Raw genomic sequence first — 7,844 nt, 5'->3', positions numbered from 1 at the left:
CCTTGCTCATTATGTTTTCTAGATCCATCAATTTGCCTACAAATTTAAAGATGTCATTATTTTTTTCTGCTGTGTTGTATTCCATTGTGTAAATGTACCACATTTTCTTTATCCATTTTTCAGTTGAGGGGCATTTATGTGTTTCCATATTCTTTCTATGACAAACAATGCTGCTATAAACATAATTGAGCACACATCCTTGTGGTATGATTGAGCATCCTTTGAGTATATACCCAAAAGTGGTATTGCTGGGTCTTGGGGAAGTATATTCAAAAAATGGTGCTGGCATAACTGGATATTAACATGCAGTATAATGAAAATAGATCCATATCTATCACCATGCACAAAACTCAAGTCCAAATAAATTAAAGACCTCAACATAAGGCCAACCACACTGAACCTCATAGAAGAGAAAGTGGGAAGTACACTTGAACACATTCACACAGGAGACCACTTCCTAAATATAGCCCCAGTAGCACAAACACTGAGAGAAACAATTAATAAATGGGACCTCCTGAAACTGAAAAGCTTCTGTAAAGCAAAGGACATGATCAACAAGACAAAACGGCAGCCTGCAGAATGGGAAAAGATATTCACCAACCCCACAGTGGACAGAGGTCTGATCTCCAAAATATACAAAGAACTCAAGAAATTGGTCATCAAAAGAACAAATAATTCAATGAAAAATGGGGTACAGACCTAAACTGAGAACTCTCATCAGAGGAATCTAAAATAGCTAAAGGACACTTAAGGAAATGTTCAACATCCTTAGTGTTTCAAGAAATGCAAATCAAAACAACTCTGATATTCCATCTTACAGCTGTAAGAATGGCCAAGATCAAAAACATTGATGACAACTTATGCTGGGAAGGTTGTGGGGTAAAGGGAGCACTCCTTTATTGCTGGTGAGAGTGCAAACTGGTACAGTCCCTTTGAATATCAGTGTGAAGATTTCTCAGAAATATCTTTAGTTACATATAGCTCATATAAATGTTAAATTTAGACCACATGCTTATAGTTAAACCTTTTACTTCATCTTAAACATGCTAGGTCGTAAGATATTATCGACTTAATGAATAAAAATGGAACATGGTAGAGAAAAAGCTTGGCTTATTCAATCACAGATTAAGCATTGAATTCTTATTCATAGTATAATCATCTATGCAAATTTAATGACTGGCCTTTTCGGTTTGATCTGAAAGATACCAAAAATAAATAAATAAATAAAACTGAGTAAAATGGAGTAAGTGTGTGCCTGAGGGGAGGGAGGCATCTTAACTTACAGGGCAATGGCAATTTGAGTTGCCCCACCATGGAAGCCAGCCAAATGTCAGTAAGCAGCCCTATGGTGGGAAAATGGTACTTTAGAGAAAAAATGAGGAAGCCTAAAGTACCGGTAAATGTCCAAAAGGAGACAGAGAAAGAAAAAGGAAAAGCTACAGACATCTGTGGTGGTACAATAAACAGAGACCAAGTTCTTCTGAAGCATTTTTTTTTTTTTTAATTCTAGCAAAGGAGACCAACAGTAATGGTGAAAGCAATAAAGTTTGGCAAAAGATAATGAAGCAAAAGCAAGGAAAAGGAAGGACTCACTGTAAAACAATGAAGGTGAGCCAAGACCAGCTGAAAGTGAAGGGATGAATGAATGGTATTCCTACCACCTTGGGCCTAATTGTTTTCATAGTCTGGACTTAGGGGCTGGCTCTAATTTGCATGTCTGCCTCCAAGTCACTTCCTTGTTATCTTTTCTTGTTGCAACTGGGGAGCTACTTTTCAGCACTCACTAAGCCCAGGTTTGAAACCAGTGTAGCTGGCAGGAGGTCGTTTGCTTTCTGTTACAGTATTTCCAGTAACTTCCCTTTCCAAACTTCGCACGCTGCTCTAGACATACTTTATATGAATTGAAATCCCTCGGGATGGCTTCTTGGCTCTTCCCTTCCGAGCATGTGGAGTTCCTGAGATACAGAAATAAGTCTTTTCTTGTCCAAGTTCTGTCCTTCAGGTAAAATATACCGTCAGTTCCACATCATACCACGGGCACAGTGCCAATTTCTCTCTGCAGAAATTGTTCAGAATTTCAAAAATATTTTATCAGAGGTCGAAAGTTTTAAATGGCTTCAGCTATGAATAATTCAAGAACACTTTTTTTTTAAAAAAATCATTTTCCCTTTGCTATACATTTAAGAATAAAAGTTGATTATAATGAACCACGTTTGTGATTGTATTGCTGTTGATGGGCCAGTGTGCACTGCTTTGATTATTATCAGAAATATAACCAGATAAAGTTAAACAGGTTGAGATCATTTAATATTCACTAATTGTACACCTGACAAATCCTTTATTTCAATTTTATCAAAATTAATTAGTGGATTACTTAAAATGTTGAAAAATTTACATTCTTTAGATGTGAATTCCTCCCCCAAGCAAAAGCTCTCCAATTATGGGAATGAGCACTAATGGTAGAAAATGCAAAATTTCAAAGGGTATTAATGTGGAATTGCATTAACAGTTTTAAAATAGTTTTGCTTCTCATCCTCTTGCTCTTTAATGAACTTATAGGGCCCAAAGTTAATGATATCTTTAGGACAAATGTTTAGCACAAGCAGGGAACACTTTCACTCCAACAATAGAAGCCACTTTCTAAATGATGTGATTAATATGCTGCTCAGACTCAGAACCCATTCACATGCACACAATTATCAAGCACACACTCCAGGTGATACTTTTTCTTAGATATGGCCAGATACATAGTTAAATGTATACATTAGTAAAATTTAAATGTCATAAAATGCCCTTACGATGATTTCTGTTTGACATTCTCTAATGCCGTTTTTCAGATCCATTTTTATTGACAGCTTGCAATGCTTAGGTTTAATTTTTGTCCTTTTTCTTTTGTGTGTGTACATATGATGTAAGATAGGGACAAATGCCCTCATGCACAAGTGGAGGTCACAGGACAACTTTGTGGAGTTTGTTTTTATCTATTAATGTATATATGGGTTCGGGGAACTTTCTAGAGTAACACAACAATTGTCTTGATCTTCTGAGCCACCTTTCTGGACCAATACATGTGTTTCTAATATAGTATTTTAAGGGCGCTAATGTTCATTAAGTTAATTTTACAAAGTGCTCACAGCTTGAATCCCACTGTTTATTAGTAAAATGTTTGTGTCCCTTCTGATAAAATGCTATCTAAGTAAAGAAAGAAAATAACAAATACTGGGAAAAAGAAAAGGAGCAGAAGGAAGAAAATAATGACAAATACTGGGAAAAAGAAAAGGAGCAGAAGGAAGAAAATAATGACGAATAAAAAAAGAGAGAAACATTCTTATTGTACAAAGGTATCCTCTACATGGGAAGCTTCTTTGATGGTGCAAGTCAATATTGGTGCTCAATGTCTTGAAGAGGCTATGACAGAAACTATGAAAGAGGTTTTGGTGGTATAATACAAACCTCTTCTTTAGATAACAGTATTTGTAGTATTGTCATAAGTTTCTCATATTTGAAGTTTAAAAATCTAACAATGATGTGTGTGTGTTCCTATACATGGAGGACAATATATTACTGCAGAAAGAGAGTCAGAGGAAGGCAAGAGGCATACTAAAAGAAACTCTCTTTATTGGATTTATTAATTTGTCCTAGAATTTGAGAAGGCAAACATTACATTGCGGTCCCTGACACAAGCTGTGTTTAATAAACATCCTAAAATCACATTGTAAAGACAAAGTTGCTGCCAACAATTAAGAAGGAAGATTGGAAAATATTTCGTTTGGTAGATCCCTTGCTTAGCATACCCAAAATTCTGAATTCAATCCCCACAAAATTTATTATGGTAAATAATAATTTACCTATAATCCTAGCACTATGGAGGTAAAGAAAGAGGATGTGTAATAAATCAAGATTATCTTTGGCTATACAATCAGCTGTAATCATATTACCTCTGAGAATGACATCATGGCATCCTTCCCCAAGATCTGAGCAAGGAAGACCTTGGAAAAACTTGACCTGACAGAGAGCGGAGGGCAGTCATCTTGTGAAGGAGCAGGCTTGCTTCTTCTGATCTGCTATCTGACAGTGAGCTGTTACCGCACCTGTTGTACTTTTAAACCCCTACCTTGGGTCTTCTTTCTACCTGTGGGCTCCTTTCTTAGCAAGTCTGATGACGTCTCCATCACTTGTAGAATAACACAATGCACCCAAACTTAATGGCTTTAAAAACAAAAAAGGAAGAACAAAAAATTGCTACCTGCAAAATCCAGCTCAACACCTTCTCTGTATGGGTTGTAAATTAAAAGTGGGTCTAACCATTTCAGGTGATCAAAGGAAACTGAAAATTTTGTAATATTTACCAATATGTAAACGTCACAAAAAAACAACTTTTGACCCTTTCTTCTAAGTTTATTTTCACGCTAAACAGATAACAGAGTATTTATGAAAGAGATAGTTCCTGCAGACTCAAAAATATTTAGACTGCTTACAGAGAACGATTTGTTGTGAAATATTAGTTTAAGATGTGTTACATGTTTATTCTGTGGAACATCTGTTTAATGATGCAAAGATGTGCTGCATTCTTTTATGTTACATTTGTTTAACTCTGTGAAGCTGGGTTACTTTGCCTGCCTAAAACACATGATTGGTCTAATAAAGAGCTGAACGGCCACTAGCAAGGCAGGAGAAAGGATAGGAGGGGCTGGCAGGCAGAGTTCAAGGAGGAAGAAATGAGGGGGACATCTAGGGCGAGTCACCCAGCTATACAGCAAGTCCCAGAGTAAGAGGTAAAGAAGGGTATATGGAAATGGAGAAGGGAAAAAGCCCAGGATCAAAGGTAGAAGGGATAATTTAAGTTAAGAAAAGGTAGCAAGAAACTAGTCAAGCTAAGCCAGGGCATGTGTAAGAAAGACTAAGATTCTGTGGGTATTTATTTAGAGACTGGGTGGCATAAAGAACCAAAAAAAGAGTAAAGAGTAAAAAATAACCAAATACAAGGACCTGCTGGCTCTTATCCTAAAACAAAAATAATTATTGTTTTCCACTGATTATGCTAGTCAATAATTCCAAAATATCTCTATTAGTTACTTTTACCTTGGAGACTCTCAAGGAACTATAGTCAGATGTGGAATGAGAATTAATTTACAGAAAATTGTGGATGAAGCCAGACAATAGGTCAACCCAACCTCTGACTGTAGGGTAAATGCTAAAACCGATTGAATAATCTCCAGACATTCATTTTCTTCTCACATAAAAAGTGGATTCCAAATTAAGACCCCAAAGCCTCCTCCTTATAAACCAGTCCAAATTCAAGAATCTTATGCTTTATATTAGTGCCATGTTTCAGTGATGACCCTTGAATCCTGTTCTTCTCAATTAGGAGACTTGTGAACTATTGAGACATGGTTATCTAGCTCTTACACACTCAACATAAGCAAGTGTAACCAATGAAACAAAACATTGTACAGTCTCACGCGGATCCAAAAGCGCAGATCCGGAGGCACGCATGTGCCAGTTGGCGATTCTTATAGCAGGCGTGTATAGTTGCCAGGATGCTGCAGCTTTCGCCTCGGCATCAAGGTGCAGAAATGAAAAAGACCATGTCTGTCTGTGAGGTCCAGGTGCACGGAATGGGCAAATTTGTGGAAAATTCCCAGTAAACCATGCTTCCTAAAGAGCCAGGAATGCGCTCAGTGGTTTAAGATTTCACAGATTTGTCCACGGTGACAGACAGAGAAATGTCCTTGTGCATAGCATGCTACCCACCTGGTTTTGAATTAATCATTGCACTATCTAAATTAATTTAGCCTAGAGAAGGCAAACCTAGAAGTCAAAAATATCTCAAATAGCACACTGTCATTATCATAATCTTCATTTAAGTATACTTTTCCTTCATGATTTTAACTATAACACATCCATTGGTAAGCATTATATTAAAAATACTAAGAGTTTACATTTTCTAAGATTTTCTATGAATTATCTTTCTATCAATCAACTTGCAGGTTGGGCAACTTGAGAGTAGGCACATTCTTCCCTGGGAGAAAGATCTATGATGTCTGCAAAATATCTTCAAGACATGCACTTTACCACAATATATTTACCATATGTGCCAATTTGCAGTGTCTTGTGCATGCACACACAGCCATGCATACAAGAACAGGTATAGCTGTATAACTTCAGTCTGTTTCTCTGCCTCCCACTTCCGTTCCTTCCACTTCATACTTACTGAAAAGAAGAGGGTTTTGCCCTTCTTTTTAGTATGAAATGTGCTCTCTCTGTTTGTCACCAAATATCCATGAAATAGTCACCATGTGCTTTATACTGAAAAGGGTATCACACATTAGCAAGCAGCAAACGGTTCCTGCTTTCAGGACCATAGCTGTCCCATTGTTCCTTGAACCATTAATCCTTAGGTTTGAAAACAGTTTCTTGCTCACAATTAATGAAAGTGTTCTTCAAGGGCAAGTCCAGGGTTGTGGATATCTGGGTTATTGTCCTTGGATAGACTATATCTGCTCTCTACTTGCTAGGATAGTAAACTGGATACTGATGTCCTTGGCTGCAATCTACAAATCAAAGTTACTCCAATAAACATGATCTGTAACCACCATGGCTTTCTCTGCTGACCCAGACACACTGCACATCAGCTTCAAACCTTGTTGCTTTTCCAGATTTGAATGATTTTCTACGATGTGACTGGACAACTTTCCAAATGGGGACCTTGGAGGAGGGCTAAACGGGGGAAGGGAGAAGCAGGGAGGGGAGCAGAAAAATGTAAAACTCAATAAAAATCAATAAAAAAGAGCTATTATACAATAAAAATTAGTGTAAAAATTAGTAAAAAAAATACAAGAATAGTAGTGTTAGTGATCCAACTTTCAATGCTCACAAGAAACTAAAGTCCCAAGGTTTGTCACTAATTGCGGGGTGATGGCAAGATCTGGAGAAGTGTCTTGCTGAAGCTCGTCCTTCTGCTAAGTGTGGTAACTTCTGTTACCAGGAGACTTGGAAATCAACCTGTAAATTACACTAAGGGACAAGAAACAGCTTATGACTTAAAAGTCATTAAACATAATTCAGTAAGTCTAAACGTCTGGAATCGACCTGAACTGAATTTTATTGTGCTAAATTAAAGTATTTTAGGGCATTGTTTGGTAACTTCTCAGATGAAAATAAACTGGTAGTTTTCCTGAGGAAGTTAACAGCTTAAACTGTTTCCCTTGCAGCTTATTTACAATACAAAGGTAACAATAGTGTAGGATGATGGTAATAGAATATTTTATTTTCCAAGCTTCCACTTATATGTATATGTACATGTGTGTGCACACACTGCAGTCCTTAATTCTGTCTGCTTAACCTCTGTAGTATTCACCAGCATTCTTTGAAATTGTTGGTCCCCTTCCTTAGTTCCCAGCCCCTGGATCTCAGACTCAAAAGGGGAAGTAAGGGCTTAGTGTACACGTGTGTGTGTGTGTGTGTATAGTATATTTGTGTGGTGTTTGTAGTATGTGTGTGTGGCATGTGTGGTGTCTGTGTACGGTGTGTGTATGTGTAGTATGTGTGCATGTGTGTAGTATGTAGTATTGGGGGTATGGTTTGTATGAGTGATGTGTGTGGTTTGTGTGTCTGGTGTGTGTGTGGTGTATATGAATAGGGCACATGGATGAGTGTGTGGTGTGTGAGTAGTGTGTGTATATATGTATGTACTATGTGTGGTATTGTGGTATATGAGGTTTATGTGGTGTGTGTGTATGTATGTATGTTTATCTATGTGTTCTTTTGACACATAATGTTCACCAGCATTAGGGGAGGTGGATCTAGCCGCATTTCTAAGGACAGGTAGAGGTGACTGTGTG

The sequence above is a fragment of the Alexandromys fortis genome, unplaced genomic scaffold (genome assembly GCF_014885135.2).
Source record: "Alexandromys fortis isolate MF-2015 unplaced genomic scaffold, M_Fortis_MF-2015_v1.1 scaffold_38, whole genome shotgun sequence".
NCBI classification, from domain to species: Eukaryota; Metazoa; Chordata; class Mammalia; order Rodentia; family Cricetidae; genus Alexandromys; species Alexandromys fortis.
This window is presented reverse-complemented; position numbering follows the sequence as displayed.